This window comes from Talpa occidentalis, unplaced genomic scaffold (assembly GCF_014898055.3).
Source record: "Talpa occidentalis isolate TD23 unplaced genomic scaffold, MPIMG_talOcc4v2.1 talOcc4.7, whole genome shotgun sequence".
NCBI lineage: Eukaryota > Metazoa > Chordata > Mammalia > Eulipotyphla > Talpidae > Talpa > Talpa occidentalis.
The window spans coordinates 94,074,911-94,087,320 of NW_023605083.1; the positions used below are offsets into that span (position 1 = coordinate 94,074,911).

The window sequence follows — 12,410 nt, forward strand, 5'->3', positions numbered from 1 at the left end:
GGAAAATAGGAAGGGAAAGCTCTGTGTGTGTGTGTGTGTGTGTGTGTGTGTTCTTAGTATTTATGTGGGGTGTGTGTGTGCGCGCGCACCTCTTAGTAGTTCTGCGTCTCTTTCCAAAGCTCAGAACTTTCAAAGCCTGTAAGCATTATGCTAATTTCTTAGAGTGAGGACAGTTATATTATCATCCTATACAGCGCACAGCTTTTCTGCAGACAGGCTCATTTATCTTCATGGGCTTTTATTATCAAAGGTATTTACATATTATACATATTTACAATTCATTCCCGCCACCAAAACCAACAAAATTTCCAAACGCGTTGCTCATGAATTTCTTATGAAGACACTGAGATATGCGCTGTTCTCCCCTCCCTTGTTTTACAGTCTTTTTCTGTTTGTAATTTACCCTTCTGATTAGTTCTTCCCCAGACTCATTTACACATCCATAGGCCTCATCATTTTCCCACTTCTGAAGAGTCTTTATCACTTCAAATCAGGAGCATGTGTGCCTGTCCTCCTTCCCTTCTAGCTAAATCTCCTAAAACTCTTCAGGGTGTGTGTGTTGTTGTTGGTTTTGTTTGTTTGTTTGTTTGCTGAATTTCATTCCTTTCAAGAAATGCTTATTTCAAGAACACCCTCTGCTTGGATGCCTGGCCCTGAGGTTGGCACAGGGACCGCTAAGGGGGAGTTGCTGTGTGTTCTCCAGGAAGGGCGCTTGCAGGTGAGCAGCATATAAAGTGGCTGCACAAGAGGGTGGAGTTGTGCAGAGGTTGGGCAGGCACAGCAGAGGCTGCCACTATTTGGAAATGGACAAGGTCCCTTACCAAGTCCCAGCCCTGGGATTGGGGACAAGTCTCGACCAACTGCACTGTCCTCCTCCTTATCTGAAATAAGCAAAAATAATGGAGACCACTATGTACTGAATTGTATCTCCCGTGCCTCTAATTCATATGTTGAAGCCTTAATGCCCAGCACCTCAGAATGTGACTGTATTTGGGTCCTCACAGAGTGTATGAATCTAGACCGTTTGTGTCCTGAAACACTGGAGACCTAATCACTATGGTCAGGGAAAGGGCTGTGCCAGCTACAGGCCAGGATCTGACTGAACGGAAGAGAGACTGGCTTTTGCTGTGGAGCTTAAAGTCCCACACAAACAGGCAGATGATCACAGCAGTAATTGCTGCTGGTGCTGTGAGGGAAAGTGAGGACAGCTGGGGGGATGTACAAAACAAAGGAAATCAGAGCTCTGCCACAGGCCTTGGAGAAACTTCCTGAACAGGTAACTTTTGGGTGTGCTCCAAAAGATGAAGGGTACACGTGGGTGAAGAAGCCTGGGCCAGTGGCTAAGGCATAGAGAAAACCCTGAATTCCTGAAGCTCCCAGGGCAGGGTGTGAGCAGGGAATGATAAAACTGGAAACATGCAGGTCAGGAGTTTGGTTTTATCCCCAGTACAACAAAGAGCCCCGGAGCACTGTGCATAGGGGCAAGATGGGAGGTGTGCTTGAGCTACCTCTGGGAGAGCCAGAGAAGAAGCAGGGATTGGCTTTGAGAGGCTTGTAGTAGAGGGGGGATAGGCATGGTGCTGACCAGAATTAGGGGATAGTAGTGGCCATGGCAAGAAAGGTGAGCCATTGAGCAACACTGAGCAGATAGAATTGGCAGGGTTGTGTGCACAGAATAATGGATGAATCTACTCTCCATGTGTTGATGAATGTGAGCATTTGGGCCTGCATGACTAAAGACTGGCCACAGGAGGTGGGCGAACTTGGCAGTTACCCATGTTGTGATCTCTTCCTCGTGTTCTCTTTGCTCCATATAGGCTCTCTGAGTCAGGGCTTGCGGGTAGTTTACAGGCCTCGGTTGGATTTCCCTTATTTCCCTGTCCTGTGAGGATCTATTTCACTAAATAGCTCCTGGTACTGGAGAAGGTTTCTGAGGTCAAATGTAGACAGAGTCTGAACAGACTGTCCTTAAGCATTTACCTCTTAGCTATTTTAAAGACCAGAGGATTTTCTAAGCTCTGGCTTTAGAGCCTAATTAAATGAAGTCCTATGTAGCGTTAGGAAGGTATGTTAAGTGACTTTCAAGTCATCTCTCTAATCCCCTCGGATTTAGGACAAGGCTGTCAGAATTGTGGATGACCACAAGATGGCGGACTTCTCTACCGAAGGAACCAGGCGGCTCAGAGGCTCAGTGGAAGGGAAAAGGAGAGGGAAGGAAAGGGGATTTTCCTTGGCTGAGTCCGGATGGTTGTGAGGTAGAATTTCTGGGTGGTTGCACAGTTGGTCTCAGCCTGAAGGCAAGGGGTACAAACAACTTCGTACCCAGAAATATTTGCATCCATATGGGTGTTGTGTGAAAAGAATTGAATTTTGCTGGGATACCAGCAGGATGCCATTCTGGGTGTGGTCCCAAGAGTCCAGGAAAATCAGATGTGCATGACAAGGGCAATCCAAAACAATACAGGAGCGTTCCAAATTAAATAATTATGATAATAGCTATCAATAATTGACTATTTGCCATGAGTCCAGCTGTTACCCATTCACTTCATTGATATCTTTAAGTCAGCACATATTCTACATATCTGAATCTAAACATACTATTCCCATCACACAAGACTTGGGGTAACCCCCTCTCTTCTCTCCTCCCCCCCAGAAGTCCTCTTCCTCCACAAGGGGCAACATCATCTTTTCAAGTACTCTTTGGATTAGTAGCCAAGGGCTGCTTTAGTAAATTATCACAAAATTGGTTACTTAAAGCAACAGAAATTTATTTGACAGTTCTGGAGACCAGATATCCAAAATCAAGTTGTCAGAATGGACATACTTCCTTCCAAAGGCTCTGGGGAGAATCCTTGCCTCTTCCAATTTTTGCTGGCTCTTTGGGGCCACATCACTCCAATCCCATCTGTCCATTCACATCATCTCATCATCTCTATTGTGTATGTGTCTTCTCTTTGTTATTGAACCCACTGCCTGTCTGGATAATCCAGATGATATCGTTTCAAGATCCTCCACTTAATAATATCTGCAAAGACCTTTTTCTTATATAAAGTCACATTTAGGTTTTAGTGGCTAGCATGATGAATATATTTTTTTTTTTTCAGGAGCCACCATTAAACCCACTATACTTACTGTAGAAACCTGTGTGTCCTTGACACCTCTTGCTTCCTCCCCCCTCTTCATAAAGCCCATTCCTGATTTTGGTGGATTTTCTGCTCAGTGTCCCTCGATTTTCCCTGATTCTTTGTCCAAGCCACCAGAACTTCTTCCTTAACCATCTAACTGGTTTCCCTGCATCTACTTGGTAGGGACTAAATTGTGTCTCCTCCAGAATATATATATTAAATTGGCATCCCCACTGTGACTGTATTTAGAGTTAGATAAAGTTAAATGAGGTCCTAAGGGAGGGACCCTAATCTGATAGGATGGTGTCCAGCGATGTCTCTCTCTGCACATGCACATAGAAAGGTACTGAGAGGCCATCAAAAGCCAGGAAGAGTGACCTTACCAGGAGCCAGCCCTTCTGCTGGGACTTGCCATCTCCAGAACCGTGAGAAAATGCATCTTTGTTTCAGCCACCAAAGTCTGTGACGTTTTGTTATGGTGGAGGCAAGGAATATACATTATGAGCTTCCTCCCACCTAGTCTCGCACATAGCCAGGAACCTGTACAAGACACAAATCTTAAACTTCAAATCAACCCTCCCTCCCTTGCATAAGTCGATTTGGGCAATGTTCTGAGCCCCAGAGATGCAACCGTGAATGAAGTAGACACCTCCTGCCTGACAGTGCCATATGGTGTACAGTCCAGCCTGCCTGACCTCAGGCCTCTGATGTTCAAGACCTACCTTTGTAAAGTGGTTGTTATAGCCCAGCCTAGTCAGCCTCCACTTATTCCCTGCTCACCTTCCTTCCCCACCTCTTCCTATCCACAGCACCTGCACCTGCAGTTATATAGCCTTCTTCCTTCTCCCAAAACATGGCTCTCTGTCCTTGTAAAAAGCCTGGAGCACCTTGGCCCTTTGGCTTTACAGACTCCCCCTTTGCCTGCCTGGCTCATCTTTCCATGCTCAGCTTCCTCGAGCAACCTGGCTCCATGCTCCCAGCAGCTGACAAGTCTCCCTGGCAGCACTGATAACAATGGCAATTCAACAATGAATCATGCAATTTGTTACTCGGTGTCCGTGTAGCTCAGCAGACTGAAAGTCCCGTGAGGTCTATGCCTGGTTATGTTTCCCATTGCTTTCCCAAGGCTCAGCACGGTGGGGGCATAGCAGGCTCCTGTTAACCAGTGTTACAGGAGTGAGCTGAGGAACCACAGACAGCTCTCATGATGAGCATCTTACCTCCTGTAGAGATTCTTATTTCCAGTTTACAGATGTGAAAAGTAAGGTGCACTGTGGCTAGATCACTGGCCTGAGATCCCCCAGTTAGGGAGAGTTGGTACTGAAATAGGAATCCAGAGCTTCCTGATTTCAGAGATGAGACTCTTAACAGCCATGATTGCTTAAATGGTGGGAGAGAATTCTTAACAGAAAGGCAGAAGCATCCTAAGTAGAAATTCATTAAAGAATAATTTCCTTTATTAAAAAAATATTGCAATCAACAAAAGAATGAATAAATGATCTGTGGTATAATCATAAAATGGAAATGAATCAAAAAAGGGAATCATTGCATTGATGAATTGCAAAACCATTATGTGGAGTCAAGACAAATGCAGAGGACCGTGTGCTGTAGGAGTCTACTTATGTGAAATTCTAGAATAGATGGAAAGCATGAACATTAAATGAATGATTGCTTCTGAGGTGGGGGTGGGAACTGACTAGGGAGGGGCATGAGGGGACTCTCTGGGGTGATGGCAACATTCTGTATCTTGATGGAGGTTTCGTGACCCAGTTGTGTGTGTATTTGTCTTAGAATATGTATGAGATTTGATTATTTTTTGTAAACTTTGCTGTCTGCAAACTTTACCTCAAAAAGAGGAAACGCTTAAGCAAATATTGAAGTCTAGTTAATGATATACATGCTGAAATGTTCAGTGGCGAAGCGTAGTCATGTCTGCATCTTCCTTCAAAATGTATCAAAAAAAAAGATGGGTTGAGGATGGAGAGAGAGATGCACAGATGGATGGACACGAGATAAAGCAAGTAGAAAAAAATGTTAACTGTAGACTCTAGCTGATAGAGTAGGGGTGTTCCCTGTGCAATACTTCCTGCTTGACTCTATGTTTGATACTTGTCATTGTAAGATATTGAAAAAATAAGATGTAAGCTGAGAAAAGGTATATCGAAACTAGGTAATGTTGATCTTAGTCATATGCCAATCCAAAGATGTAGGAATAAAAAATGACTCATTTTACATCAGTTTCAAGGGCATGATAGGTGAGGAGCATATAGTCAAGGGCTGGGGAAGTTGTGAACCAGGTGGGGGTGAATCTCACCAGCACCTGGAAGAAGAGACAGCTGGTGGGATTCTCCCCAGTCTGAATGGCAGCGGTAGCCCTCATAACTTGTTCATCTCTGGTCCACCTGGAAACAATGACACTTTTCGTAAGAACTAAGCTCAGAGGCAGCCTAATGTGTTTTTGGAGAAATTACAATGAAAATGAAACACCACCTTGTATTTTGAACTGGCTCAAGCTGTTTTCTAGAACTGCATATTGACATTAATCATTTGGCAGTCAGTTCAAGTCTTACTCACGGGCCGAGGGAGTGAGAAGCCTGAATGACTGGAGTATGAGAAGTAGGATGACACCTGATACATCAAGTTCTGATCCTGTCCCTGCCACTCACTGGTGATGTGGCCCTGCGGGACCACAGAACCTCTCCTACCTTCAGTGTCCTTATCTGTAAAATAGAAACAATAATATTTAGCTGAAAGTATTGATATCAGGATTACATTATGACTTTATCAAGTTCAACCTTCACCTCCACCTGTGTCTGTGTTGACAGTTCTCAGGTCCATCCTGTTTCTCTTTGCTCCTTTTGACACAGTTGATCAGAACTTCCTCTTTAAATACTTGCTTTGCTCAGTCACAGGACACCACCTTCTCTTGGGTTGCTTCCAACCTCCATGGCTACTTTCTCTCAGCCCTTTGATGGACCTTCCTCATCTTCCTAACAGTTTGAATGACTCCAGGGCTCAATCATCAGTCTTTTTTTAACCTCCCTCTACCTACCTGCAACATGCAATTTTTTTACCTGTCCAAAACCAAAATCTCCACCTTCCTCTTCCCTCTCTCCTTTCCTCCTCCCCCTCTACCACCACCACCACCATGCCCAGTCCTCCTTTGAGTCTACAGTATAAATGGCACCACCAGTTCTTCTAGCCACTCAAGTCAAAGTCCTGGGAATCATCCTTGACTTATTTTTCTCTTCTATACTTAATTCAACAATAGCTCCTGTTGCTTCCACTTCTGAACTATATCCACAATGGACCAGTCCTCTCCACCCATGTGGTTAGCACTGACATTTCTCACCTGTTCATTTGCCTGCATTTCCTGCCTAACAGGAATCTCCCCTTGCACTCTTGCTCTCTACCTAAATTCTATTTTTCCCATAGTAGTCAGAACTATTCCTCTTTTTTTATATTTTAACAAACAAAAACAAAACACCCCTCATCTCAAAACTCTCCAGTGGGACCAGAATGAAGTCCCATGCCCATGTCCTTCCCCCAAGGCCTTGACCTCTCTGATTTGTCCTTCCTCTCTCATTCTATGCTGATCTACTGACTTCCTAGCTGCTCCTCCAACATACCTTTCCTGATGTTCTTTCCTCTGCTTCGACTCTTCTCTCTGTGTGGCTCCCTATATACTTCCCACTTCTTATAGAATTTATCTCGAATTGCACCCTGTGCTAACCACTGCGCTGCTCCATTGGAGATAGCAACCCCTCTTCACTTTGCTCCCTTTACTCTGGTCTATTTTTCTTCTTAGCAACTTCTCTTTGCTTGGTATTGTATATTTATTTGCTCATCTTAAAATTATCTATCTCTTCCCACTTGAATGTGAGAATGCAGTCTTTATGTACTTTATCCATCAGTGTGCCCTTGTGACTTAAAACATCCTGGCGGAGTAGCTTGCCAATGAAGATTTAGGATTTTCCAAAGGAAAATGCACCCACAACATGATTTTTGTTACCATAATGATAGTCCTTCATGAAGAAAAGGGACAAGATTAGAGAGGAGGGGACCAGAAGTTGGAATGTGAGTGGAAAAAAAAACCTAATCTCAATCCCTTAGGCAATTTCATCACAGTTATGAGTCAGAGGTTATTTTGTTGACTTGGAAATTAGAGTGTGAAGTCACCTAGAATTTACTGCCCCCATTTCCTGGTAACTAGTTCTGTCCTCCTGCCTAACCTTTCTTGACCTGTCTCCTGATTCCTCATTTCTGCCTGGGGAGCATTTCTTTGAAGAGATACTAACCTGCCATCACCAATGATTACACTGCTGAACACAGAGACTTACAGGACCGGGTCACCGCACATTTCGACAGAATTGGCTAAGAGACTTTTATCAGAAGTCCACTGGGCATGCTCTGTAATTAGTTGAGCTTGGATATTGGCCCCTCTTATCTCTGCAGACAAATAGATATAGCCCTTTGTAGCACCTGCGGGAAGTGAAGCCTTTGATCTCTGTGGGGAGACCTGATTTAGACTTTTCTTAATAATTGGATTATGTGCTGTGCACATGTGCTTTTAAGACATCACAGTCTATGGAAAGAAGCAGGGTTTATTTATCAGAAAGGAGATTTTAAGTTCTGCAATCATACAACAAATATTGAATACCTACTTGGTGATAATGGAATAATTGTGTTCAGTGAAGTCCAAACACTTGATAGAAAGTAGCAAGACAAAAAAAGGATTGAGAAACACACAACAGGGCTATTTCCTCTCAGTCTCTCTCTCTCTCTTTCTTACTCTCTCTTCCCCTTTCTCTACCCCCACCCATATTTGAGAAAGAGTAGTCCCAAGAGTTAAAACTTATGACTGCATTGGGTGTCCCATTCTTTGCATCTTTACCTAGCTGGTGAGCAGAGAGCTAGGTGCAGACTAAGATTGCTCCTTCCTTTGTTGTAGTTTCTTTTCCTTTATTAGCATCTAACCTATCAGAATAGAAGGTAATTTTCCAGAGAGGCATTAGCAGCAGCCTGACTCAACTACCAAGCAGCATCCAGAGAAGGGCAAGACAGTTTGGCCCCCTTGTAGGTTACAGATGATTCCCCTGCAATCCAGGAGATGGTATGACTTGCTAGATCACAGACTGAGTTGGTAGGGAGACTCCTAGAAGCCTACAGTCCAGAGTTTCAGCTTCCATCCCTCTGCCCATATACATACACTTTGGAGATTTTCCATGGGGGCAGAAGGCAGGAGCAATTCTCCAGGTATCACTGCATAATGGGGTGCAAAGTGGGCACAGAAGGGAATTGGGTGGCTGTGACTCTGGGACTCCATGGGTGGCTGTGACTCTGGGGACTCCATCTATCAGAGAGTTTCCCTCCAGGTTTGTACAATGGATCTGTGAAATATATTAAGTAAAAAAAGAAGTTTGAAAGACTACAGATTGAGAGTACATTTGAAAGAGTAATCCATACAGAAAGACTGAAAAATGTGTTTCTTAAGAACACAGATTCTGGAACTAGACTGCATGGGTTCAAATCCCAGCACATTTCTTTATAAGTATTTGAAAAATAGTAGTTGCTCTTCACTCTGACTTGGGGGCACCAAAGAAGCAGCAGTGCTACCTGCTAGTCAAGTGAGGTCAGAGTTCCCTTTCACAACTAGTTCTCTCAGCCTAGCAACTTTGTACCTTAATACTGATGCTCAGTCAAATTTATAAAGATATTTTTATTTAGTTAGTTAGCCCCTTTGGTTGGAAGACAAAATACTCTGAAAGACAAGAAACAAGTAAAATGCGAGGAAGAGAGGAGAGGTAACTGCTGGTATGCCTCAGGCAGAAAGAAAAGATTAAAAATCCCAGACTATAACCAAGATTGGTTCTCGGACCCAGGGTCCAGTGTGGCATTATTCCCAGAGCCTGGGACCACTTTTGCTGCTGTGTCTTTTTCAGTAATGTTTGCAGACATTTTGGCAGTAACATTCCATCATTAACACAACTCAGTGACTTCAATGTTCATGCTTTGGCCGGTTTCCCACCCCAATGCTCTGTGTTTCTTCCATATCATTGTAATCTCTGGGTCACTCAGCCTCTCTCCACCTTTCTGTTCTCTCATTATTGTTAGCATCATCACCATGATCAAATTTGCAGGAGAAAACATTGGAATGGTCCAGCTCCTCTTATTGCACAAGGTCATACCCTAAGTGGCTTGCCAGCCTTGGATTGGCTGCTCTAGGTCACCTGACCAACCTTGTCCAATGAGCTTTGGCAGAGTGGGGATGTTGGGGGGATGGGAGGGTGACCTGGAACCCAGCTTGTTACCATATCAATCAGCAGGGATGTGGGTGGGGCTATTCTCTGTTATTCTCAGTCTTGGGGCTTGGGTGGCAGTGGATGCACCCCCAACTCTAGCCATCCTGTTCTAGCCACAGGGATGAATTTAGAAAAAAGCATGTGCCTCAGTTTAGGCAGAGAGAGATGAGAGTGACCTCCTGCTTCAGGAAAATAAGCTGCAGTCACTGCAAGTGACCTGCTATCTCATGTGGTGTGAGGACAGGAGGTCCAGTCTGCCAGAGGTGGGCAGCACAAGTTGCCTAAGGATGGCACTGAAGCCACACCAGACAGGAGCAAGAAAGACTTAAAGACAGTTTAATTAGGTGCTGGGTGACATGATTTAAGTTGCTGAATCAAGTCTCATTTGAAACTAGAACTGTGAATTTTTAGTGACTATATTCCTTTTTTGCTATAGCCAGTTTTAATTGGATACTTAATTGGGAACTTTAATTGGGTTAAAAGAATTAAAGAAAAGAATCCTGACTGACATGCCATCTCACCAGTGAACATTTATGGAGTGACTGCCACGTGCTAGGTGCTCTACCCAGCTGGTTGTGTTGGGTGCTACCCACACCAAGGCTAAAACTCATTGGGAAAGGCAGACAATCACATAAGCCCCTGAACTCGTACACGGTCATCATATTAAAAAAAAAAAACAAAAAACCCGCACAGTGTTATGGCTATGCCATGGCCGGCTGCATTTCAAAAGAGTGGCATTTTACAGATCTTTATTGGGCCTATGCACAGGAAAAAATACATAGAACACTATGCTCTCTGGATGCCAGGGTGATCTGTTCTTTCATGCTTTGTCTTATTTCTGCAGTGCACCTTAATCATTCTAATAATTCAGAGGGGAAATGCTATTAAAATCAAAATGATATGCATGATAAGCATTATGCTGGGAGAGATTCAAATGCTGTTAGGAGCACTTAGCAAGGCAGCTGCGAAACTGTGCAGGGAACAGCAGAGAAGGGTCTCTTGTGCAGAGACCATCCGGCCTCACCTGCCCACCCTTTGCCAGGTCCTGGGAGTGTGAGCTGATCCAGGAAGTCAGCCCCAGACCCCTCCTGCAGGCTGTCTGGGACGTGGGTCCCCTGGTCTGACCAGAAAGGGCATGTCTGCCGCTCTCTTCTGCCATGCTGATGGGGAACTGGTTACTGGAAACAGTCTTTCGACGCAGGCTCCAGAAACTGAACATTAAGAAACCATTACAAATAGAGTAATTGTTCAGGATAAGCATTAATGTCCTATTAAAAAGAGGCAGCTGCTATGGCTGTAACCTCTATTCAGCAATGTTTCCTGACAACCATGTTAATGTGATTTGAGCTAATTCCATCCAAGAAGCCTGGGGGCCCAGTCTAGAGCTGGCTTAGGCTGCTGCCTTCGTCTCTGCAGAAGCACAAGAATTCCTCATTCCTTTTCATGGCAGGGGTGTTCTGGAGGTCCAGGTGGCTTCTGTCAATTAGCAAACTGCTGTTGATTGTCCACTCTTGTGCTTGACCTTGTACCAGGTGCTGAGTAGTGGGGATGGGAGGGGAGCAGCACTTAGTTGTGTCTGCCATTAAGTGCATTTGAGGAATTTGGCATTTATCCAAGAACTGTGCTAGAAAATGAAAAACCTAAGAAGAGTATAATATGGAATGTACCTCATTAATTTATCCTTTCTGGGTGTTGGGGGTACAGCTCTGGTCCTCACTCTCCTGGAGTTTATATGCTAATGAGCCAGACATTGAATAAGCACATGCACAGTCACTTTAACTGTGATGGTAATGTGTGTGATGGAGCGTACTGGGTCCCCTCAGAGAATGTGAGGGGGACTGGGAACAGACTTTGCATGCAGGGGGTCCAGAAAAATTCTCAGAGGAAGAGAACTGAAGAAACAGTATGAACAGCAAAGGGGAGGAAGACCCCGCAGGCAGAGGAAAGAATCAGTACTGTTTGGACCCTGAGGGCCAACTGGGAAGGTGGTCCCTGCTTGCCATGGTGTGTGGTATGGTGGCCACCCCTAAAACTGGTTGTTTGGGGGTCTACTCCTTCCTCCCCCTCCTCTAGTTCTGTGTCCTCAGATGAGTTACTCGAATGTTGTTGAGAATCCACCATGCAGTGATCTCTCTGGGTCTCAGCTCCTCAATGGAAAATACTGAAAAATTAATAAGGTTCCTTCTAGTACTGAAATCCTATGATTATGCTCATTCCGTATTCTGGGTCCTCGGTGTGGGCAGGGGTGAGATGGGGCTGGTCTGGAGGGCACAGAATTAAGTGAGGGGAATGTAGGATGACCCAGGAGTGGGTTCTGTGCCTTCCAGTCCCTGAGGTCGCACCACCCCAGCCCTGCAGTGAGCTTCTCTTTCCACCTCTCACCCTTGCAGTCCCACTGGTGGTGCCAGGATGCATTAGAACTGCAGTCAACCCAGTGCTTTCCTGCTGCTCCTTGGACTTGGGACACAATTGCACTCTGTCATTTATGAATGAGAGGATGAGTGAACACTGTGAGTACACCAGACCCCTATTCAGGAACAAAGAACTTACTCCCTCCCCGTATCTGCTCCCTGCTAGGGAGCACAGTCAGAGTTGGTCCTCAGCTGTCAGGCCTCAGTTGCTTCAGCTGAAAGAAAAACCTTTTTGAGGTTGCACTTTTCTTTCTTTTTTTTTTTTTTTAATTAATAAATTTTATTTTTATATTCCCCATACAATTGCAATCCCCCCATTCTGACCCCAATCCCTCCCCTCCCGCCCCCCACCCCCCAAAAAGTGTCTCTGGTTCATAGTTTTTGTTGATTTTGATTTTCACTTTCTTATAGTTATTCATTTTCCTGGTCCCTTATTTAAGTTTTCTAGATCCCTGCTATGAGTGAGACCATCCGGTATTTTTCTTTTTCTTTTTGGCTTATTTCACTGAGCATGATCCCTTCCAGCGTCATCCATGTTGCTGCAAATTGCATGTGTTTATCTTTTTTGAATG

General features: G+C 44.5%; 1 protein-coding gene across 1 annotated transcript in view; it reads left to right on the forward strand.

Annotated features, from left to right (window-relative positions):
• ADPRM (ADP-ribose/CDP-alcohol diphosphatase, manganese dependent) overlaps positions 1-11,917 on the forward strand; it is a 35,134-nt gene extending 23,217 nt beyond the window's left edge. The window contains exon 5 of the mRNA XM_054688867.1: positions 11,818-11,917. The gene's annotated coding sequence lies outside the window, so the exon portion shown is untranslated. The remainder of the gene's footprint in view (positions 1-11,817) is intronic.
• The last annotated feature ends 493 nt before the right edge of the window (positions 11,918-12,410 follow it).